A 26,418-nucleotide genomic window follows, 5' to 3' on the forward strand; every position below is an offset into this window, starting at 1 on the left:
ATGATATTTGATGCTTGTATATCGGTGCGTCCTGCCGATTAATTAGTTATTAAGTTATACGTAATATTTACAATTAGCAACACTTTTATTTTAAATATTAAAACTCGCGGCAAAAAGGTGTGAGGTTGGACCGAAGACCCTGTCCGCGAGTGAAGGATTCATTCGAAAAGTACACACAAGACGATCGATTCGCCGCTCGCTTACGCTTTTGGTTTTATTTTGTGCCTTCTTGGTCACTCTGGTGTCGTTGGTGCAAATAAGGGGTAAGTGTTCAGCTTCACCTTCGCAATTTTTTCTTTAAATTTTTCATACAGTCCACAAACGCAACATATATGAGGATATAATACAATTCCAGTAGTAAGCAATTTTTTCAAAATATTTGTTACAGAAATAGGTGAACTAACACCCAGTTGTATTTACCATTTAGTCAAAGAATGACTTATTTCGATATTCTTCTGTCCTATCAGGGTCGTTGTTTACTTCCTCTCGTGAGATCAATGATTTTAAGACCTTCGGAAAATTGCACCGTTAGAAAAAGTCACGAAACTAAATTCTATCTAATTTCCGATGCGGGTAAATAACAGACATGTTAAAATGAACACCATATATTTACATGCTGCACGCCTATGCATGAGTAATCTTGAAACTAGTATTAAAAATCAACAATCCTTTTTAGGAAGAAGGCATAAATCAACAAAGTAGCGATTAACGTCTTACGATATCGGCAATAAATAATGCTTTACACTACTACACGCTGTTACCAGTCAATTATGACAGGCATTATTCCATTCAGCACATGCACGGGGATCCGAGATAAACGTTTGTTATCTCGGCGCACATACCTCGATGAATAGAAACATGCATTCATACAAGTGTCATAATTGTCAGGAACTGAAAAAATATTAACAAATGAAGTGGATATCGGAGAGCGGATGTAAGTAGCAGTTCAGGCGTATAGCATTGTTTGCAAATTGCAGCCAATTAAAATAAGCGCAAAACGAAGTGCAGTAAATATAACTCGTTTTGGCGGTCGGTTATGGGCCAAATAAGGTTTAATTACCTACCTGTTCTGGTTTATCATATGTCTGCGGAATCGTATTTTTATTGCCGCAATTTGTAGTTTTCGGTAAAATTAAGTAGAAAAAAATATATATGTACGAGCCCAGGCTCATAACAGTTCGGCCGGCCAACGTTTTTAATTAAATACTTGAATAAATTACAAACTCTACCAAAATGATGAAAGATTTCCTTAAAACTACCTCACTTGTAATAAAGTATAGACTATCAATTTACTAAATTTAATCACTTTTGACAAAATTCAAATTGAGAAAAACATAATTAACAAAAATGCAATCCAACCAATGGGTCATTATAGTTCGGCCACTTATCATATCTGCCATGAAACTGATATACTCCATCAAAACACATACTGAATAATTCAACAAAAAATCTGTCATTATTAGTTTTACCCACGTTTTGCTTCAGATTTAACGTAAAATGCCTCGTGGTAAACCTCTAAGTAAAGATTTACGAGATTCTATTATAAAAGCCCATGAGAAAGGTATTTCGGCCCGCCGAATATCAGTTTCTCATTCAATTCCGCGTTCTACAGTGCAGGATATTATTAATTTATACAGAAGAATCGGCGGACTCAACCAAAAAGTCAAAACCGGCCGACCATCTAAATTACAGAAGCAAATAAGAGAGCTTTCCGCAGAATAGTAAAAACAAGTCGGCGGTCCAATACTAATGAAATAACTGCACTATGGAGGGACAGTATAGCAAAGCCTATTTCAATGTCCACAACGAAAAGAACTATTCGAAAAATAGGATTTAAGTTTTACAAGGTAACTTTTATCGTTTTTTCTTGTTTAAATTCTTGGCAATTTTTTATTTTTTTCCAATAGGCAAAAGAAAAACCTCAATTAACAAAACTGCAGAGGAGAAACAGGTTAAAATGGGCACGAGAACATAAAAATTGGACAAACAACAATGGCACAGCGTAATTTGGAGCAATGAGTCAAAAGAGTGACCGCAAAATCCGCCCGTTTTTGCGTAGTGTGTAGCAAGGGCCTCCGTGGGCTTAAATTGATCGTCATGAAAAATCTAGGTGAGCATAATCCGATTTTTCCAATATTTGCCCGACTTACCTCTACTTAAGGGGTGCAAACCACCCCTAAAACAAGAAACGTGAGAAAATGGTCGATCAATTCTTGGTAAAACTTGACGGGAATTTGAATGGCAAGGAAGAGATAAGGGATGCTCTTCCAAATATGCTCAAGGTAAAAAACATCCCCCGCGTGGGGGTAAAACCACCCCTATTGCCGAAAAAAAAAATTAAATCAGAAATTTTATCGTAGAAATATAATTACAAGCTCAGATTCTGATGTAAATATATAACAAACATTTAAGTATTAAATTATGATAAATCGCTCCCAAAACTGACCCGTTTATCTTCTTAGTAGCAATCCACCCGTGTCTTCTTGTATTAAATTATATTACATGAATTGAAGGAATTTGCACTATAACTCTTCCACCCTAAGAATGAAGCATCCCCTGAAAAGTAGAATTTTTTTCTGGTTTCTGGTCTGATTGACGGACTTTACGAATGCTCTTCTTTATCACCGTTAGCTTTATGTTCCCCTATCTTATGTAGAGATTAACATTAGCGGTTTCTAGTAGTGCACACAGGATAATAATTTTTATGATTTAGTCATGATTTAAATATGAAAAAACAAAACTATTACCGTCTATAAAACAGAGACTTATATAACGTTCACACAACCCGGTATGATCACGTATCTCACAAATACGTGTCTATACTGTCTATGCTTATCCAACTAGAAGAAGCGTAATAGACGATGCACAGCGGACTGTTGGATGTTTTACGATCATAACCGATTATGCATCGAGATGTGACAATTACCTATCCATTATAGAACGCATTTTATACGTTGAAAACGGAAGCATAATCATTATGTAAAGATTCAGATATTTTCTTTATACAACAAATCTTCCCTCTATACAAATGGAACATAAAGCCTATTATAACACAAAATAATAAAGAAGTAATTCATTCATAACCTTAATTTCCAGTTAAACGCATTCAATAATGAGTGTTTTTTAAATAAAAGTTGTACATTTGTTATAAAAGTTTTAATATGCCCTATACACATTATTGTAGAGAAAGCCCACTACTAACAGTAGTTGTTTTTATAATTATCCTAAATATGGTACGTATATGCTTGGAATACCTACAGACTATGTGACTGACTCGAAAGGAAAGAGTCCTTGTCATACTCATAACTATTGCTATAATATTCCATACATCTTAAATTTACTGCTACAGATGTACAGGGTGGTTCGTAATGATTGGGCTATAGTGTAAACTGCAGATTTTAGGTATAAAAATAATGATATTTAGCCAAATATAACCTAACAGAATATTGCTCGCTTAAAAGATATAAGGTGTTAAAGATTGATTTTAGATATATTATTATTTATTTCATAAATGTTACAGTTTTAGAAAAAATAACTTGAAAACTTGGAATGCATTACATTCCAGCATTTTTTTAGAATCAAAAAATGTAAAAAACTAAATCATATCACTTCTCAACAACATTCGACAGTTTGAGTCAAAGCCTACTTACGTTAGTAAAGGAATCATGTCGGCAGTGATTCAAGTTCGCTTGGATTAAACGATTCAAGAGCTAATATCTCGAAATTTGGAAGGTTTATCGATATAAAACAAGTATACCTTTTTCCTTTAAAAACAATCAGTTAATCAGATTTTCTATACAAAATTGCGATAGAGGGTTGAAAAAAAAATTACTATGAGTACCTAATTTTTATTCATAAGTACATACTATTCATAAGTACTGTCAATATGAATATAATATTATAAATAAATAATCTTCAGTAGAAAAACTACATGATCGTTATTTTTAAAATTATTTTGAAACAGAAAAACTACGTTCTTGTAGAAGAGCGAGAATGAATTTGAGTATATTATGAATTTTGGATATTTTTGGTGATTATATTGATAGAATAATAATTGTCAATGATGTATAATATCAATTTGTTCCATTGAGTGAAAAAAATTGGGTCCAAAACGAAAAAAAAACAAAAATTTAATTTTTACTTTAACTTCAATTGTGAATAAATTGAAGGAGTAAATTTATGCAAAAATGTTAAGACTTTTTTTATAGAGCATTAAATTTCCTTTGACAATCTGTATTGTTCTTTTTCAGATATGTTCGTTATTTGCAAAATTCCAAAGTTAAAAAGTCAAATCGAAAAATCATATTAATTTTCAAAGCTTGATTACATAGAAACGGCTCGTCTGCCGAAAATTTTCAATCAGTCCTTTTTTGTAGGGCATTCAATTTCCTTCAAAAATATATGTAGATAAATGGGATCAGGAATAAAAAATCGAAACTAGCGATGATAGACCTTTTAAAACTAATATTAAGGGTTCAAAATCTCACGATATTTTTTTTTTTGGTTATTCTGAATGATATTCTCGATATATCTTAAAAAAAAATAGTCGATTCTTTTGGCCCAGTCTAATATGTAAAATACAACATTGTAACAATTATTATTTGCCATTGATCTTTACACTGTTTACAAAAAATTTAAATTGATTACTTCATTAGAGTATAAACTGTGTGAAAAAATCCATAACAACAAAGTAGAAAATCTGTAACTTTTATAGGCTACACTTTCTTCCCAAGAGTGCAAAACGAAATACATTAAATACACATAAAGCTAAACAAAGATTAATTAACATGTTCTGGTTTGTCAAATGTCTACGAGACAGCATTTTTATTGCCGTAAATTGCGTCCTTAATGTGATTAATTTGTCAGTGATTAACTTCGTTTTAGTAATTAACTTATAAAGCTAATCTCTGAGGGACCGTTTTTACGCGTCATATAACATTAACCTTTCTAGAGACGCAAAAAATATAAAATTACTATAATAAGTTAATTACAGCGTAACATCTAGTATACTTAAGAGATTTTAAAACCTGGAGGTCTACGGAAAGGTAGTTAGTTGTGTAATGGCAGTGGAATGTAAACTAATAAAATATTCATAGAATGTAGGAATATGGTTCAGGGTGAAGGACCATACAAGGATATCTTGTGGTTATATTTATGGGATTATATCAGGTGGAAACTGCTGATTACATTATAGATACAATACGCGGTATCGTCTGTTGTTCCTTATGTTCCTTAGAGAGCTACCCACATTTTTCATTTTCTTCACTTGCTGTTGTGGTAGAATATATGGCGACTATTGATCCTTGAATAATATTTAATGCCACGTTCATAAGATGAGTTCTTTTTCACTATCTTTAAGACACTCACCTAACCAATTTACATATCCAATTTTTTGTTTCGTCTCCATTTTTATTGAGTAGATTCTTTTAATTCTTTTATTATTTATTTATACTTAGCAATATTTTAAATAGGAAACATTTTTAAACTGTCTGTAACTTGGTAGTCTAATTTTGCCAAACTTTTTGTTGTTTGTATTGACAGCTTCAGAAAGTATCCAATACTGCAACTATGAACCTTTATAAAATCAAACAATAATTTAAATTAATTTTTGAAGATCAATAAGTTTTTAAGAACAAGAAAAATATGATAAAAAACAGGACTATGTTTTAGGTAAGAAATTAGCATAAGCTACACTAAAAGTCTTCCTACAAACCTTTGAATTCTGATTTGTCTCCTAATTTTTAGATTATTTATAATTAATTTTGAAAAACATAATATACCAAGTACAAATGACACTAAAATTTATTATTTTTTACTTCGATATCACAAAAAATGTAGAATAAGTATGTTCCATTCACACAGAGTAGCTGTGATATCTTTTAATTTTACCTTCTGCAGATAAATGATCTTCAACATAATTTTTGTTTTTAGAAGACTTCGAATGATGTCCAGTTTTCTTGTCTTGTTTCTGTTATTCCAGTTCCACTCATATCAGAGCTTCTGCCAGCCGGTCTACAAATTTTCAGACTCTGGTGTATCTGTGCCATAGTTCGTTGAATACAATAAATTAATTGTAAATTCTTGCCGTCATAAGTAATTTATTTCTTCTCCTCACTACTTCTGTGACTTTCTGTCTTTAAGTTTTGCCATAGATTCATCTATTGCCTGGCATTTGCTATCCATTCATGCATTTGTAAATGTTTTTTTTCTAACACGAAATTACTTCGTCGATAGAATAAATTTTACTAAAAGGAGCAATTCTGTCTCGAGACAATGAATTTTTTGATAGCTTCGTCTTCGACGGATTATTGGGCCCATATATAGCAATAGAGGGCACCCGATTATAATCCGTTATGATAGAAACTCCAGTAATTAGCATAATTGGTAAATGTTTTTCAATTAGTTGAGAACTGTGAGATTTATCAAGATCTGTTGCTTCGATTGAGTTTAGCAACAAAAGTAGATTTTCCCTCTAAGGGAACATTACTATTAGATGAAACATTTGGGATATTAGAATCTTCAACTTCAATATTAGATTCCAATTCATCGACGTCGGATGTCGAGGACTGATAATCTTTGTTTCTAATACCAAACACTTCCAATACAGAACTTTTTTCCTCATCATATATAAACTCTAAAACATTATCTGCGGACTCATTTGCCAATTTAGTGAAACCTAAATTATTTGCTAGATGTTCAAGTTCGTCAGGTCTCAAAGGCCTCTTTCTGTTATTCATATTAAAAATAAATACCTTACTACGAGGCATATCCACAAAGTTGGCAATACTGCATTCATGACCAGAGGAGCAGAATGCACGCTCATTTGTTTCAGTTTTATTCAGTGGTGGCGCCTTGGAATGAGTGCTGCTATCCCGAATTCCGCCAGTTGCGAAGTGAGGAGTGTAATCTGGTTCCTTCTTGCAAAGGAAATGGGGCTGTTTCAGATTTTTATCGAAATCAAAACTGTAGGTATATGGTACGAATAGACAATCAATGTTTTTACCCCAGGGGGAAACAATTAATGCAGAACAAAAGAAGGGGAATGTGGGCGAAGGGGAATGTGGGCGAAGGGAATGTGCTTTTTGCATGACAATGCACATTTCCACATAACCAACGCCACAAAGTAACTCTTGGATTCATTCGTTTGGAACATCATCAACCACCCGCCCACAGCCCTGACCTGGCACCTTCGGATTTTCATCTTTTCTCTTCTCTGAAGGTGTTTATGCGTGGGAAAAGGTTTTCTTCACAGTTCCGTAAAACAATGGGCCAGAGAGAAAAAATGTAAAAAAAGAATGGTAAAAATATTTTTGTTTTTTTTTATCGAGCTCAACAAAAAGCCCAAAATCTATATCATTAGACCAGAATGCCAATAATTCAGAAAATTTAACTTTCAGACTTGAAAATGTTAGAAACAATATATCTAAATTTGCCAACAGAGGACATCTGATTGTTGTAAATATTTACATACTGCTCTTTAATTATTATGTTATACCACTCCTCTGTGACCTTTATAAATTCAATTGAATTTTTTATTAATTCATTACGGATACTGGTTTTCGCTCTGCTAATGCTTATATTAATCAAACAGAATTCAGATACAAGCAAGTACCAAGTATCTAAGTGATTATCGCATCGTGATATCTGACGGATTTAAACAACCATATTAGCATTGAATCTGTACCAACGCATTTACATGGTAAAGTTATAACATTAAATAAAAAATCTGGTTTATGCAAAAAACGTAGTATACAATGAAATAAGATAAATTCATGAAAGGTTAAAATTCAAATCATGGACGTATGGAAAAAAGTTGTTGTGTGAATGTTATTGCCTCTTGAAATATAAACGTTAATTTGTAAGGACAAGATTTCTACTAAAAGTAACACTTAACACTAAATTATTATTACCGATTTGCCTAGTGACATTATTTCTTCCCATCTAATTCCATTGGTACGATTATCTTTGGTGAAAATTATGTTAAGTGTGATGGTATGGTGGTTAAGGTCCAATGTTTTTGATCCTGATTATGATTTAAATTAATTTGATTCTAATGGGCTGGGTAATAAGAATATCCGTTTTTTTTTTCAAATTAAAAAATTCGATGGTTTTCGCGTTTTAAAGGTGTTTTCAACCTTAAAGACATAAATCGTTTCGGACGCCCAATTGACTTTGATGAAGAGCAATTCAATCGACTCCTTCACAAAAATCCAAGACAATCAACAAGGTAATTGACTCAGGAGATGGAATGTGATCACGAAACAGTAGTAAACCACCGGCATTCGATTGGAAAAGTTCTATGACTCGGCACTTGTGTCCCACATGTTTTGAGCGAAAACAATAAGAGTCAACACTCCGCAATTGCCGTTGGATTGCTCTGTCGTCATCGATCAATACGTGGTCATAAGGAACGTTTTCTTCATCGTATTGTCACTGATGATGACAAATGGTGTTTGTACGTGATCTTGAAATAGCGGAAAAAATGGTTAAGCCTCAAAAAAAAACAAGCAACTCCGACCAGAACTTTATCCTCGAAGGACAATGTTATGCGTCTGGTGGGATTGGAAAAAGATCCTTTATTACGAACAGTTACCAGAGAATCAAACCGTCAATGCATAACTCTATGTCTAACAACTACGGCGACTTCACGCGCCTGTTCTACAAAAAAGATTTGGTTGGCGATAAGATGTTCTTTTGCAACATGACGATACGCTACCACAAACTGCCAATATGACCAAAACGGCCATTCGGGCGTTGACTTGGGAAGTAGTACCCCACCCGCCTTATTCTCCCGATCTTACGCCTTCTAATTTTCACTTCTTCTGCTCTTAATCAAACTCCTTACGCTGTATTTGTTTTAACAATGGTAATGAGTTAAGAGCTTGGTTAGATGAGTTTTTCGAATCAAAACCAGAGGATTTCTACATAATAGACATCGAGAAACTTGTTGAATGTTGGGGGTAGGTCATAAATAACAATGGAGAATACATAGCTGATTATCCTACTGATAATTGTAGAGTTAAACATAAAATTCTTAAATTTGAAACAAAAAATAAAATAAAATCTGTCTGTGCTGTTTTATACGTTATGTTAAATTCATTAGTTTTGTTGTATTTTCTTGTAATTCGAGTTTTCTTTTTGGTGATTGACTGCTTTTTAACGAAATCTCAAAAAAATTGCTAAGGTGTAACTTCTACAATAAAATTTTAAATATTTCTCTAATATACTGAATATTAGTAATTCTTTAACTACGATGAGGGAGAAGCTGTCAACAAATTAAATAGATAAGGATATACCATCTAACAAATTTTAACTATCAGTCTAAGTAAAAAAATAAGTTAATAGTAGTCGAATTTTAATTAAATTAGAAACAAAAAACTGTATTAGTTTCAATTATAAAATTTTATTCAATCCGGGGTGGACAGCAATTGATACATTATTGATTTTTTGCGAAAATTACATTAAAGAGGATATTTACAAATCAGATTTCCTCAAAATATTCTCTTCTTGAAGTTTCAAAGCAAATAATAACTTTAGCGGTCTATTTACTAACACGATATAACGATACCAATATAGTAGGTGTTCATGAAGGTAATATATAACGTTGACAATAGTGTGTCGTATAATTTAATGTGTGTTGGCTAATAAATTACCGCAGCTCTTGATAAGATCAGGATGCTAAAAGAAAGACTGATGAGTGTTGCTACAGTATTTCCTTTCTGTTGGAATTTTCAAACCATGGCGCATTAATACTGACAAAGTTACATAAAGACACAATTATCGCCTAGTAGCTGTCATTACATTTAAAATATGTATAATAAAAGTCAGATGGTTGCAGTAATCAGCATTACTGATGCAGGGAGCGTTTAGGTTTCATTTTAAATGTCAGAAGTATTTATAGTGCATCTTAGAATATTATTATTGTTTTGTGTACCTCCTACCAGTTTCGAACAAAAGATTTATTGACACCAGTAGGTTGACCAGAAAAACGGAAGTGGCAAGATAATATACAAAGCTAAAACCGAGGCTGAATAAAACTTGCTATGAAAGCTATGAAATGGGGTGCAGAAAAATTAAATTACTTAAAACTTGTATTTGTGGAATAGTGTTTGTTAAATTACAGTAATTATATTTACAGAACTAAACTTGATCTATTTTCAGTTTACATGCCATTGATATATTAAATACATACATGTATGGGTGGAACAGTTATATAAGTCAACTAATTTACATTATAGATAGATTATTTAGCATAGAGATAAATTACCTCATCATATCATTTTTGAACGTCGCATCTAAAATATAGTAGGTACTTTAACTGTATTGGCCTTGTCTGTATAAAAAAATAGGTTTATGGTAAAATAATTTTTATAAAATTAATTGCTCCCACATATTTCTCATTCAAGGTTAGATAATGTAACGAACAAACATAAAATTCGAAATGCCAATTGCTGTAGTTTGTTTTTTTTTAATTTACCGTTCCTTTTTTAACACTAAGCATTGTTTATGTTCTGCACTATGACTTTAAGGCACTGTAGGTGTTTCTTACCATATAATGTTGTTACAATAATTATTGCATGTAAACCATTAGTAATAACTGTCGCTTCTGATAAAGCAACGCAAAATGTGTTTATTTTCATACGTACAATGTCATATTGCAATATTTAGTTTATTTACGTCAGTAGTTGTAATCAGTTCGAAGTAAAAATTCTTTTCTGCGAAACTAGAACATATTATAATAGCCTAACTAAAGATGGCCATAACGGTGATATAAATAACAGTTTTAAATACTGTTCAAGCTACAGATAATATTGCTTTATTTGAAAATCGAATGTTTAATACAAGAGTTGATAATATTTTACTTCACTAGATGTTGGCACTTTATATCTTAAAAGGTTATTCAAAATTTAACTTACATATGTAACTTCAATTTGACTTTCAGCAATCATTTTGGTACTTAAAACCAAATATTAATAGCCTAATTGCAAAAATGGCGATTAAACCTTCTAGCCGATATTTATATTTGCTTTGTCAAAGTAATCAGAATTTTTCTGTACTTCCATCACTTAGGGGGAAGTATAACTGCAGAGTTATAGCTAAAAATTTTGTATCTCTCACTAGAATTTTGGTACATCTTAGGTACATTAAGTTTCTGCATCTACCTGTGCTTCGAAACTGCCAATTCGTCTCTCTTGTTATTCCTTACGCAACATTTGTGTCCCTTTAAGTTATTGTCAACTTGTCTCCTTCTTTGTCTAATCTACAAGGTACACATATATATGCCTTGGAGGCCATCTTAGGAAAGATTGTTCCTATTTTTCTTAAAGAGCTGGCTGGTTGATGGTGCTGTGTTTTTTTAAGAAGCGACCTAACTAGTTAGTATACCCTTATATATAGGATATGCTGGTGGTTGGTATTATCTCATTTTCTTTGTGCTCAGATGGCTTGTTCCATATTTATGATGGTATAATTATTTAAGGAATGATTGAAGAATTAGTAATACCTTGGTTAAATGGTGATAAGACTCAATTTATCCCTATCTGTAAACGCTACTTTCTAGATTGTCCTCTTGATAAGGTTCTTTAAGAACGGAAAGGTATCATTTCTTCCAACTCCATAGTGAAGGATGTCCAGGTTGAGAAATGCTTATATATTGTGATATACGTCAACATGTGTCTTCCCTATTAGGTCTTTAATTTTATTTATATGTGCTAAGCAAGTTGATGATTAGCTAATCCAATGGAGCTTTTATAATATTGTTCTTCAACTATATATTATACACAGTTCAAATCAATAAGTTGAAATAATTATTCCATTGTTGTGGAATTACACTAGTAATTAATAACTATCTGCAATATACAAGGTGTTAACAAAATAAGTACTCAAAATTGGATAACTCAGGAAATAGTTTTTATTGCATAACTTCAAAACGGTTTAATATTAAATCACGAAATTTTGGGGTTGTATTACTATTTATATGCTTAATAATCGGCATAATATACAAAATTTTTTTGTACGTAATTTTTTCTACTTCCTGAACCAAAAATATGAAAATTTATCATATTTTGCACTAAGGTTTTCATCATATTTCGACATGTTTTGCATACTCTCCAATTTTGAGTACTTATTTCGTTAACACCTTGTATAATGCCTTCTGAAATACAAATAACTTTTTTCCAAACAATTTACATTTCTTAAATATAACCAATGTTTTCCAAAATCGCATTTACTCGTTGTAAATTTTTTTATTTGATGTGTATTTATGTTTTCTTAGCATAGAAACGCAAAAAACGAATGAATTTATGGATTTAGTGATGTTTTCTGAAATTAAATTTGCGTTTTCTAAAATACACCCGCAAAAGGCATTTTTTACTAGATTTTTTAAGTGACAAAATGTATGTACACTAATGGTCTATAATATGCCTTATGTGAAAAACGTAATTTAATTTGCCATGTTGGCATGCCAGAATTATTTCTTTCCTGAGACATCGACGTAAGTCGCCGACCTTGCAGTAAATTTAATACACAAAAAAATCCTGAAATTTATTCGCGACTGAAGTAGAATGAATTCAATTTAAATACTTTAATTATACGTAAACGTGTTAAGTTGTAAATGTTGTAGTGCAAATAAGAGCAGGACAAATAATCAAGTTATCTCCTAATTAATTAGTCCTCGTCTTGTTGTCAGATGAGAAACAGTTAGTTTTGAAAAGAAGGGTACTAATTTAAAATTCCTAAGCCATTAACTATAATTATTTTCCTCTTTTATGCGTTTTTGTTGATTTCACTCCAGGTAACTGACTTTTGGTTACAGTGTAACAAAATGTATGTAATTTTTTTGCATTTCATTTATCACAAAAGTTTATCCGTAATTATCGTACAGGTACTACTAAATATCCGCATGTCCTTTCAATCTCGCATTTTGGATTCCCCTTCGCCAGTATTTACCAGAATCTAAGTAAATTACCATTATAAACACCTTATTGTGTTAACATGTCAACACATCACATCAAATATTCTAATCAGATCATTTTGACATGTTATATTGATGTTTTGTATGTTTCTATGTAAAATGTACACTTGTATCTGTCCATTATAATGATGTCCAATGTATGATACAATAAAAAGTTAAGGCGTCTTCACTTTAAGTTGAATTTATTGTTTGAATAAGAAGAAATGTTAGCTGTAATTATAACATTGTCTGCAATCACAAAGCATCTATACAGTAGGCACTCAAATATATTACTAAATAGATAAGCATAAATATCCGTACTTTTGTACTTGCATGTTTGAAAAATGTTTAAAGGAACTGTCGGTTGGTGCACCAACTATGACTACCGCAGTGGCCAATCATGTATTCATAATAAGCGTTGTGCGTTGTGTCATCTTCGCCTACAATTGATGATTCCCACGTTCAGAAAGTCAAAGATATGGTGCGTGCAAGTTGCCGACTGACTGTCAGAGAAATTGTAGAAGAGGTTAGCACCTCAATTCTGTCATGCCATGACATTTTGACTGAAAAATTGTCCATGCGTGTTGCCTGAATGACGATAACATTCATTCAAATGATCATAACGGGAGATGAAAACTGGGTTTACGACTACGACATTGAGACAAAAGTTCAATCATCACAACGGACTGGCAAAGGATATCCACGCCCGAAGAAAGCACGTCAGTCTCAATCCAATGTCAAAGTGATGCTCACTGATTTTTTCGACTTTAATGGAATTGTATATTTTGAATTCTTGCCTCAAGTGAAACAATGAATCATGTCTTCCAATGGTTACGTGAAAAAATCTGCAAAAAGACCAGAGCCGAATGAGGCACCTCATGGTTTTTGCACCACAACAATACGCCCGCACACTCAGCTTTATTAATTCGTCAGTTTTGAATTTGAATTTGAATGGTATAAAGGCTTCAATTTAAATTACTCATGTTAACACGTCACATTTAATATTATTATTAATATTTTAAAATTTACTAATATATTATGTCAATTGTGATGAATTAAAGAATTACAAAAGACTTTTATTAATAACATTAAAAACCTTTTGTCCCTTTTTTGAGAAAAAGGTGGAGGTGATAGAAACACTCTTGTATTTGTGTTGAATGACGTTGTACTATTTTACCATAACAATGTGACAACATAACACGCGTTGCCGCAGATACTCGTATACACCTACACTTAACTAGGGCATACCTCTTGTTCAGTCTTAAGGTTACGGAATATGAAAGTAATTCCTTATAGATTGGACTGCAACTACACATCCCCTATCTCTCTTTGTTTTTTTATTTCAATAAGCGTGGGTTGAGACAGAGACAGGTATGATGTTCCATAAAATTATTTTATATGTATTTGTGGGGTATTTTAATTGTAGTTATGATTGTTTTGCGTGAACTTTATGAGCTCTAAGTGCAAGTCAAATATTGTTAATAACAAAGAATTCGTTCGTTTAAGAGTCCAAACGTTCTTTCTTAGTACCTACATAAGGAAATAGTATTTATTAATGGGAAAAAATAAATTGCAATAGGTTTAAATAAGACATTATTGCAATAATTGTTAATTAACTGAGTTTTATTTTGTAATAATAATTATTACAATGATTAGTAAAAGTGAAACGAGTATAACTGTGACAGATAATTTTTGTGTCAAGTTCATTCCTTTGGAATGAATGTTACACTTCCCGTGTGTCCTATAGAAAAAATTAATTCAATCTGAATGGGCTTTTTTATTTAACGCAGAAGAAAACAATAGATAGAAATAATCACAGTTACTTATATCTACGATGTTATTTAATTGATGAATATTTTTAATTCATAACATTACCAGAAGCGAATAAAATCTAGTGAGGAGACAAATTTAAATGATTGTACTTATTTCAGATAGATTGGATAGATTTATTCCGGGTTCTACTGAAATTTTAAGGCAATATATACATACATATTTATTAATTTTAAAATTAATCAAGCTAATTCAAGTCAAATCTAAAAATTTTGCTAATTTCTTGATATTATAGGAAACATCTATTTAACGGATTCTAATCTAATACACATGTTATATTTCACACATAATAAAGAATCCATCCAAATATTGTTAACGAAAATACTTATATTTGACATATTTAAATAGTTAAATCAAAAATTTCAAAGGGATCATCTCTTTTCTTGTTTTGTCTTCGCTTTGTGAAGATAAACTTCCAATAAACCACAATAGATGAGCTTATCTATTTCTGCACTTTAAGGATTGCCATTTCAAGTGGCCTCCTTTTTATCATTGGAATTGATAAATTTGCTTTGAATTGTCTTAATTCCTTTTGAAGTAAAGCAAAAGTACAAAGCTAATATTGAAAATATAAGTAAGCATGATTAAACAAGATATACCTATTACCTATACTCTTTTCAAAAAAATGTTTGTGGCAATATTTAAATTATTTCAGCAACAAACCAAAGGAATTTTTTGTTACATTTCCCAATATAGATAAATTAAACCAAAATAAAAAAATTGATTTATCAAAAAAAAAACATTCCCAGAATACACATAAAAGTGTTGACGCATTGAAATTATAACACAATATGAACCGATGGTAATATTAGATCTTGATCCAAAAATTATTGCTGTAATCATACGGTATTTCTTCAGTTTTATCCATAATGTGTTTTCTGGTATTCCTTAATAAAAATATAGTAAGTATATCGATTCTAAGCACCAATTACACAAATTTATTATGTGTTAACTTCTAATGAAGTAATTTTGGTTGTAAATTAAGATTGATTGAGTTTTACTCTTTAGTAATGAATATGTTAAGCGCCAATAATTGTAGTTAATTAACAAATGAGTTAATTATATACTAATAATACCATCTTCAAGTAAGTACGATTTCTTACAGCGATGAGTAGTTGACATCATTTGGAATTATTAACTAGTACAGCTTCACCAAATTTATGGAAAAAAAAACAATAGTAATAATACCTACACACTGTACTTGATTTTAGACAATCTTATAATAAAAATACTTATCTCTCATTGCGATCATCATTTTCGAATAAAATAGTAAAAATCACTTGGTAGGTACTAAATCTGTACATTATGTCGAATGATTCATTGACCTTAGATGCTAAAAAATTATTCACAGGTTTTGGTAGCAGTACCTGCTTAAATTTTTTGGTTCTGATGTCACCTCATTAACAGCTGTTTATTCACAGGAGTGCAATGCATTGTAAATTTCATCTCCTGAGCTGATTTTATACAGGGTGGTCCGAATTTTATGCAGGAAACTTCGAGGGTAGATAGATCTCTTTAAAATAGTAGGTGTTTGCCTTATCAATAAAATTTAGTATAGATAATGTGTGATAGTACGCCTTGTATTTCCTAAAATATGAGCTCTAAAGGTTCAACCAGTGGTGTACAAGTGGACAGGGCCACCCCCTTTTTTATAAGAAAACCTACGCCACTGTATCTTTTACACGATATTGTAACGGATTTATATTCTATTGCACAAAATACGGAAAAAGGTAACTTGAATTTTTTCCCTAAAGTTCATCGTTCTCAAGTTATTCGTACCAACACAATCCCCTTGTAGCAGACACTTCTATCCATAATATTATAAGAATATTTATGTTATGCTTAAAAAGTAAGTGCAATTTGTAAGCATATCAACAAAATTCTTTACACTCGTCGCTTTCATCTTTTTGAATTAAAACGATATTTGGAAAATCGCGACGGAGTAATGAAAGGCACAGAAATGAAATTTTAAGAGTATTTAACGACGATCTTTGGCTAAGTACTCGAAGAACGTCTCGGCAACTTGGGGTGAGTAAATCGAAAATTTGAAAAGTTCTACATAAAGACGGCAGAAATCCGTACCATTTACAACCTGTGCAAAATTTACTTCCGGGAGCTGCAGAGAGACGCCTGAATTTTTATTAGTGGTTTTTAGCATTCTTACTAGAAATACTTTGGACCGATGAGGCTGCATTCACAAAGCGAGGGGTAGTGAATTTTCACAATTTGCATATTTGGTCACAAGAAAATCCTCATGAAATTCGGACAAAATCTTTTCAACACGAATTTTCTGTGAAAGTATGGCTCGGAATAATTCGCAATAAAGGATGCGGACCTTTCTTCTTGCCACCCCATTTAAATTCCCAGCCATTTCTAAACTTTCTAGAAAATCATCTATTTGAATTATTAGAGGATGTTCCATTAAATATACGACAAAATACTGGATACAAATGGATGGTGCTCCTTGAGGAGAATAATACAAGAAAGACTTAATGAAAATTATATGGGGTGATGGATAGGCAGAATAGGCACTGTAGCGAATAGAACGCAGGTGTAATGAATTAAAAGAAAATCACCACATGTTATTAGCTTCAATTGTTTCATTAATAGAAGATGTCAGAATTGTATGGATGTGGGTAGTTCGCATTTTGAACAATTGCTGTAAATACGTAACGTTAATTTTGTTTCTTGTTTGGTTGTTGTTGCTTGGTAAATGTATATTTATTATTATTTTGATAAATTATTCTTATTTGTAAAGATTAAGCCTCCAGGGAAAATTAAAACACATCAGGAACACTACCTCACAGGTGACGGGAAAGAATTTGCTTACAAATTGCACTTACTTTTAAGCATAAACATAAATATGCTTGTAATATTATGGTTTGAAGTGTCTACCACAAGGGGATTGTATTGGTATGAATAACTTGAAAATGGTGAATCTTAGGCAAAAAATTCAAGTTACCTTTTTTACTTAGTTAATGCATTAGAATATAAATCCGTTACAATAACTTGTAAAAAATACAATGGCGTACGTTTTTTTATAAAAAGGGTGTGACCCCTGTCCAGTTGTACAACACTGGTTGAACCTTTAGGGCTAATATTTTAGGGAATACAAGGTCTACTATCATATATTAACTGTACCAAATTTTATTGAGATCGGTTAATAGATTCCGGAAATACAAATAAGAAATCAATTTTTTTTTACAACTTCAACACCCTGTATCTCAAAAACGAGGCCGTTCCAGACCTATGTTTATAAGGCAAACTCCTATTATTTTAAAGAGATCTATTTGTCCTCGAAGTTTCCTGCATAAAATTTGGATCACCCTGTATAAACATTCATCTTAATTTCGATAGCGAAACAGTTCCCAGTTTAATTGCGAGAATTGTGAATTAGTTACATCAGATGACCAGTGACGATCTCCAACAGCAGTGAACGCAATGTTTGGGGAAACCTAATCGATATGTCAAAAGTAAAATGGTGATTTTGTTTGTTTAATCAACGTCGTTAATTCAACGTCAACATTAGACTTTCCTTACGAAAGAAAATTACTTTTCTTGTAAATATAAACTTCAGGAAATCATTTAAAAATATTGATGTATGATTCATACAGATTTAAAAAAAAATTGACATAATTCTTTAAAGGCCTCTAATTATACTTAATAAAATTTAATTATTATTCTCATTTCCTGCATACAAACCATGGATTCTTGTAGATGTTTTTATTAACGTTTATCCCTATCAAGGCCGAACTGATTGCGTGTGAGGCTGTGGACTAATTGATGTTTATCTTTTCAAAGTTTTTGTTTTTGCGCAAAATATCCAAAGCGTATATGTTTAAGGTATGTTACACTACGTTAATAAGGCAAAATGTATATAATTAAATTTAATAAAGACATATCTTGAAAAGTTGCATGGCGCTTCGGATTTTTCAAAGATCAAGGATAAATAACTTTCGATCTAGTAGATATTAATAAAAGGTACGGTTGTAGAGAATTTTATAAGAATTAAATTACTTTAAAATTCACATAAGAATTAGATATTATGAAAATAAAATATTTTTTGAAATGTACACTAGATAGGTAATATAAGTACATAGTGATTTATTTATCTTTTTTTCCTGTGGCATTTTTAGTTAGGCAAAGTTCTGTACATATATATTACTTATCACTGACCTGATTTGTTAATGTCAGTTCAAAAAAATAAAATTTTTAACAATACCTTATAATAATAGTGTTCAATAATATCTAGGTAACCAACAGGGTGTCCCAAAAAGATCCGAACTTTCCGATAATTTTCAGGAATGAGATCTATCACAAAGAGTTTCAGATAAAATTGGCAGACTTTCAAGAAGCCAATATGTTTGTGACACTCGATTTGATATTGATCTTAATATTCAAGGAAAAACCAGGGTGAAGTTAACAGCAAATTTACATCCGAATATGTCTTTGCATGTGTAACAAAAGCCGGGACGCGTAGTAATTTATTTGTTAGTTCTCGGAACAGATGGGCCAAAATGTAAAATATTTCAGTCAACATAAATTATCTAAAGTTAAGGGCTCGCAAATAGGTTAGCGTCGTCCTTCGGAGAAATTTAGCAATATTTGTTGAACAAGTTCACTTAGAGTCGGGGCCATGTGACAGAAATCTGTCTCGTCCGGGAGGCGCCAGCCTATGTTGGGACAGAATAAAGAGAAAAATATTTTTAAAACGCGCGAAACCACGAGAAGAGCATAGAGGTTCCAAAGTAGAATTAAATTAAATTGTTAAATTGATAGTAATTGGAAAAGAAAATAATAGATCAAACAGCTGTTTTTTTGGCGGATTTTCCAAGCTATAAGGATATATTAAATGAGATCGACTAATCCGTCCCATATCGCTACGCGGAGTCACTAGAGGAAGGCTAGGGTTACTTGTAAGTAAGTTTAGTTTCAAAATTATTTAGACAATTGTAAAATCAGTCAATTAGATAACATGGTATAGTTATGCCAAAGCGTCTCGATATTTAGGGTTCTAAGATAAGAACAGGAACGTCTGGACCCAAGAAATGGGCGTGTCGAAGCGAAGTGTCGAATTCAGGAGAAATATCCGAAAAAAGGGCAGTTCTCTCTTGGGTTTCATAGATTCTCTTTAGTTTTAGAGTCTACGGTTAATTTAATAATGGATAAAGTCATTCCAAATTTTGCTATGGATCGCCCATTCCCTGAATCTCGGTACGCTGTGGCGTGTAAATAAATTAATTAATAATGTTGTTCGAACCCGTTGTGTCGTTAGTTTGTTTGTTTGTTTTGTTTTTATTGTTATTAAAACCCTTCCTGGAAAGTTTTCTTGTTTCTTTTTGTTTCTTCCAACCTCAGTGTCACCCTGTACAGCCTGTCACTGAATTACATTCTACGTAAGCAATGGATGGTAGGTGCTTGAAATTCATTCTCTGAACATACAACATTTCTAAGTTCCCACGTATTAATTAAAATGTAATGATAATTATAAACTACCTTTCGAGAACTAAATAGTAAACTCTTTTGAAATCCAGACTCGTTATAATACTGGTCACAACGATAGATAGACAAATAAAGAAATAACCCCACAGGTTACACATGTCATATGGAGGCCAAATTCATTTTTTCTGAATCACTCATCAAAAATATTTCGAGCAAAATTTGTAGGATTCTGGAAGACGAATTGGATGGTGATCTTAAACAAAATGGTGTTCAGTTTTAAAGTTGACATTAGTTTGACCTTGAAAATCACAGTCAAATTCAAGAACACCAGCATATTGACGCCTTGAAATCCTACAACATTTATCTGAAACTTTTTTACATAGGATGCAATCGTGAAACGTTAACGGGGTTCGCGTCTTTTTGAGACACCTTGTATATTAATATCGCAAAAATAACCTATACATATATCAGACAGTAACTAACTATAACTAACAAATTTACATTAGAAATTATTTGGAGGTTATATATTAATTTCTTTTCAATAAAACGTATTCTTTAATAATATTGAAATATGCATCGTAATAACATTAACTGCAAACGCCATTATCTCTGATCTACACATATAAATGCCGATATAATCCAGTGATCAGTAATAATTTCATCTTAACGCGTAGGTAATTATAAAAGTAATTAATATCTTTAACACATTATTTGCACTTTAAATTAATTCGGTTTTTGCATAACAAATGTTTCCGGCATATTTTTACGGGCGCCTCGATATTATTATTATTTTTGTAAGAAGCAATTTATCTAGGTTTTTTTAAATATTTTCCTATAATTTTTTTCTTTCATTACTACTCCCAGGGGTTGGTTTACAATTTAGAACAGACATTTTTATGAATGTATCCTTTTTAAACCAATTTTACTTCCACACTATACAGGTTGTATAGTCGAACTACTGCGAAATTGTCGAAAATATTTATTTAAATTTACAAATCTCACACTTTGTAACGTCTCTGTCAAATACATATTTAGACATTATTTTTTGGCCAATCGATCAAATAAAATGTAATAATTTCCTTGTTTTATCATGACCTTTAGATAAATTAAATAATAACGACTGTATCTTGAGTGATCTTCGGTGATTTAAAGAAAAGCCAAAGAAATTTGTATGTTAGTGTGTATAAAATTTTTATCAAAATCTTAGCTAAGCGCTTTCGACTACATAGTCATCATCTTTAGATAAATGTCCACGTCAGGCTGACAGGCATTAGATATGTATCGAATAAATTGATAGATGCGAAGCTTCAGCTCAGAGGCAAGATATACAAATGTGAAAATATACATCTGAGATTACTCAGAAACCTAGTGATTTTTTTATTAAATAGATGTCAGCACATATTGCGCGTTTAACGATGGGGCTGTTTAGATTAATATTTCATTTAAGAAAGATATCTGGAGAGTTGAGTTATCTTTCCAAATTGAAATCTTCACATCTATAATTACAAAGTGCCTTATTGCTTACAGCACAAATCATCATAAGTTGTTGTTTTTTTTTTTTCAAACAAATATAATGTTAACTCACTTCAGATTCGAGATACGGCCCTCCTGATGCGCCATTCTAGCTATTACGCCGATAAGACGATTACTAAAATATAAAGTAGTTGATGATGCTTCGTCACCATTAGCATAGCAAATAAAACAATGCTGTGCCATTAATATGTAGTACAGTCAACCCTGACTTTATGGTTTATCTATTTTCCGTTTTCCTTTATTGTATTGTTATATTTCAAGGGGTTTCAAGCAAAGCCTGTACTTAGCCGATATTTAATAAATGTTATTAAAACTGTTATTAAAAGTGAGAAATATGTTTTATATTACTTATTTATTTTCTCAAATTAATTAATGAAGGCCAATCGCATTTTGCTCTTAGCTTTTACAATTATTATTTTGTGAAATAATTATGTATATTACAAGATATTAGTAGTGTATCAAAGAAAACACAATAACAAAGGAGTCTTTACGGTTAAATGAGGTTGCTAGGATTTTGTGGTTGAAAACATACGTTTCTAGTTTACACTTTATCTAGATCGTATTTGCATGTATGTACGATTTTTCAAATACGCCTATGTGAAAGACACACCCAGTAACCGGAAAATAAAAGTGTGGGTACGTTATCCGGTTTATCATAACGTTCGATGTCGAGGAACAATGCAGATAAATCAAAATTATCTGAAACGATAACAAAGATCCTTTTTATAATTGCTTTTTTTTATGTGGTCGATACCTAGCATTTGAAAGCCTCAGAATGTATGGATTTATTTATTTCCTTTTGTTGCTTATTAAAATGTATATAAGTATGCAATTATATCTTGTTACAATAACGTTAAAATTGTTGTATTGTTCAAATATTGGTAAACAAATAAAAAAATTTAATTCGTAAGTAAAAGTCAATATTTAGGTAATTAGATATACATATCTAGATGAAATATTTGGTTAGCTGATATGTGATTTTGAATATGCTGATTTTACATAAACTTTTATATGTCAAATATAAATGTGATAATAATAATGGCAAAAATATATACAAGGAAGTCCGATAGGCAATAGATTTTACAATAAATTTTGCGCATAGTAGTATGTTTGCTAAACATTTATTTTAAGCAAAGTTTCCTATATTTACAAAAGTCTATGATAGCATTTGGGTACATCGTCAATATTTATAATAATTATTTGTATCTTACATGTTCTTGATAAAGCAAAATATTCTTTCGTAGCTTAAACTCATTAAATGTCGAAATTTGTACCTTTCAATTCCATTGTATATTAACGTGTAACGCCCAGAATTGACATTTTATTTACAAATAAGAAAATGAATAATAGGTATAATTTAATAAATAGATGCCAACCAGTATTTTAATTTTGTTTGTGTCCAAAATTACGAAAACTGGACAAACCACTTCAGAGTGCAGAAGCTAGTGATAGTAATGAACATAAATAATAAAAATATGAATAATGGCGATAATTTATTGTAATTAGTTTCAATGCCTCAATTTTTACATTACTTTAAGGATATTAAGCTAATTTAAAACGTAACTTCTACTAAAATTTTCAAATTATCATCACGAAATGATCACTCTTTTATCATCTACAGTGTGGTCCACAAATTACTCATATTAATAAAATAATAAATATTGCAAATAAAAAATAAAAGAAAATAATAGTATTACACATGAAGCTGTCATTTTTCAATTACAGGGTGTCAAAGTTTAAGCAAAAGGTATTAGCAAAATTATCAGATGTTCAAGAAAGTAATAAGATTAGTAAGAAAGATATTTACAAAAGTGTATTGCAGCACAGAGAAGCCATCGCCAATTTGAATATATTTTGTGTAAATTCTACACTAATCTAAACCTATCATTCATACAAATTGGTAAATTATAACCAAAACAATAGAATATATCCAAAAAAGCCTATAATAATTTTTCTATAAACTAAAATTTGCATATCAAAGATGACAACAAAACTTTTGTTTCCGGTGACTTGCCATAATGTTTAAAGAAAATGTAACCAGTATCATATCTACGCTACCAAATTATGATTTCATTGACTTCATTGTTTCACGCCGAATGTCATTTTGATCACATATCTTGCACAAAAAGATTATTTTCAATAGATCTCTTAATAGCGACATAAGTTTATTTTTTGATAATACTGCTAAGGCTCTAGAAATTTCGGATAGACCTGCCATAAACATATTTTTTTGGGATTTTTTTTCTAATGATGTCATAAAAGAATTTGACAGAGCCTTGAATTTATAAATATGGTCTGATATTTACGAAATTAATGTGCTTTTGATTATTTTATGGCACTTTTCTATATTATTTTAATCTATACTATTACTTTTAAAAAAGTTTACAAAAATAAATCATGGGTAACCATTAAAGTACAAGAGTACAGTACATAACTAAAACAATAAAATTTCTTAAATACCATAATTCTCATGTCTAACTATTTTGTTTTATTTAACTAGTAAAAGGAAAAAAAAATAAAACTAATATAAACCACCAAAAAGTAGTTTTATGAAAACAAAATTCAAACATCTGATAATCCAATGAAAACAGCATGGGACATTGTAATGAGTTGCCAAGACTAAAAAACATGAAAATGTCTTTATAGTAAGTAATACTGGAATATATGATGACATTGAAGACCCATATAAAGTCGTTTCGGCTTTTAACAAGTTTTTTTTTGTATGCACATGAAGGTGATTGATACGCACAGTCAACTAGAGTAAAACTATTTCTCAATTTAATATCACTTTTAACAGTTACTCTTTTTTTCTGAATCTTTTATTTGACATGAACTGAATGCTTTCTAAACATACAGTAACTAAAAGCTAGAATACCTGTTAAAATCTAAAAACAAAGGTAGGTTTCTTAAGAGCATTATATTATAGGGCTTATAAACTCTTGTCATAGTGGATAAGTGCCTTAATTCGAAAATTGTTGGTATGTAGAGTATGAGAAATCTATGAACCGTTTTATCACATGCACAACTAATTACGGATTTTTTGACGCATGCAGATCCTCTCGCCGAAGTATATTTTAAAAGTATTACATTTTAACTGTTATTAATATAAAGGGTACCCCAAAATTCACGCAAGAAGTAATTTCGATAGAAGACACAGGTTTTTAATTAAATTTTTTGACTATTTTTTTATTGATTCATAAAGTATACAGTATAGTGTTATGTATGGAATAGCATATCGGGTAATGGCTTTGCTAGCACATACACACTCTTTTGTCGAAATTTTCCATGAAACCAGTCAATTCGATAATACAACGCTTAATTTCCTCCTTCCAGGCGAGGGAGGGCGTGGGCTTGTTGGCATAAACATTAGACTGCAAAAAAAACACAAAGGAAAAAGTCCAACAGCTTTAAATCGTATGATCTGAGCAGCAAATTCTGATCATGAAAACGGTAAATTAAACTACCAGGAAATGCCTCATGCAGTGATTGAATTGTTCCTCGGGTGGTATGGCATGTGACACCGTCATGTTAAAACCACATATCGTGATAGCGAGCACCATTAACTATTATTGTCTGACTAGCCTCATATTCGAGGAAGAATGGTCCCGATGAAGCCTCCAGCCCAAAATCCGCACCAAACAGTGACACGTTGGAGATGCATTTTTTGTTTCTCAACAATCACTCGTGAATTTTCTGAACCCCAAATGCGACAATCGCTGAAGATGATTTTGTTCGAAAAATTACCATCCACTTGGTCCATAATCCATTTAACAAACTCTCTTCGCTTTGCGTAGTCAGTAGGCTTCAGTTATTGTCAATTGAACTTTCTAAGCATGAAGATGCAAGATGCAAATGTTTTATGAGAATACACTAGAGAGATTCTTGAAATGTCCAATTCTTAACCACGGCGCCGAATTGATGTTCTTAGATTCTCAGCAACACTCTCACGAATAGCTTCGATGATTTGTGTTGAATGACTTGTTGGAGGATGACCAGAGTATTTAAGATCATTAATTGTCTAGTCTTCTTGATTTTTTTAATTAATGTCTTCGCAGTTAATGGAGTTAAATCACGATCCGATCATGTTTTGTCCGAAAATTGCGATCTGTAGCTGCCAAACCTTAATTATTTTTAAAATACTGTTTAACAGTGAAAACTCCTTGTTCTTTCGTGTAGCTCTCCGTTTTTAATAACCCTGAACTATCAGCTGCCAAGCTGTCTTTTTTTTTCGTTGGCAACGCTTTACCGCACAAATGGCGCAAAATTGAAATTTGCTCCAAATAAAAACATAATAATAATACAAATGATATACATAGAAATAACTTTTGTGTGCCATTCTGTAAATATACAGGGATGGCCAGAAGTACGGAATAAAATTCATATCTTTTGAATGAGTAAATTTTTTTTAAAACGCCGAAACACGTTAACTGAATTTGATTTTTTCCCATATTTCGGTTAAATAATAATTAAATTTTCTTCAACCCTCTAACCCCCAGCTACCCCTACTTTTTTTTCAAATGGAAACATAAGGCATTAGGGGGCTCGTTGAAAAGCTTATAAAAAACCGAATCTAGCCATACCAAATAAACAAGTTTTATTTTCTCAATAGCAAGGTTTTTAGGGTTGTATAAAACACCTACTTAACAAGTGAAATAAAATTT

General features: G+C 31.5%; 1 protein-coding gene across 1 annotated transcript in view; it reads right to left on the minus strand.

The window, feature by feature from the left end:
* LOC108907887 overlaps positions 1-26,418 on the minus strand; it is a 133,128-nt gene that overhangs the window by 39,282 nt on the left and 67,428 nt on the right. The gene's annotated exons all lie outside the window — the stretch shown is intronic.

Source organism: Anoplophora glabripennis, unplaced genomic scaffold (genome assembly GCF_000390285.2).
Source record: "Anoplophora glabripennis isolate ALB-LARVAE unplaced genomic scaffold, Agla_2.0 scaffold122, whole genome shotgun sequence".
Classification (NCBI taxonomy): Eukaryota; Metazoa; Arthropoda; class Insecta; order Coleoptera; family Cerambycidae; genus Anoplophora; species Anoplophora glabripennis.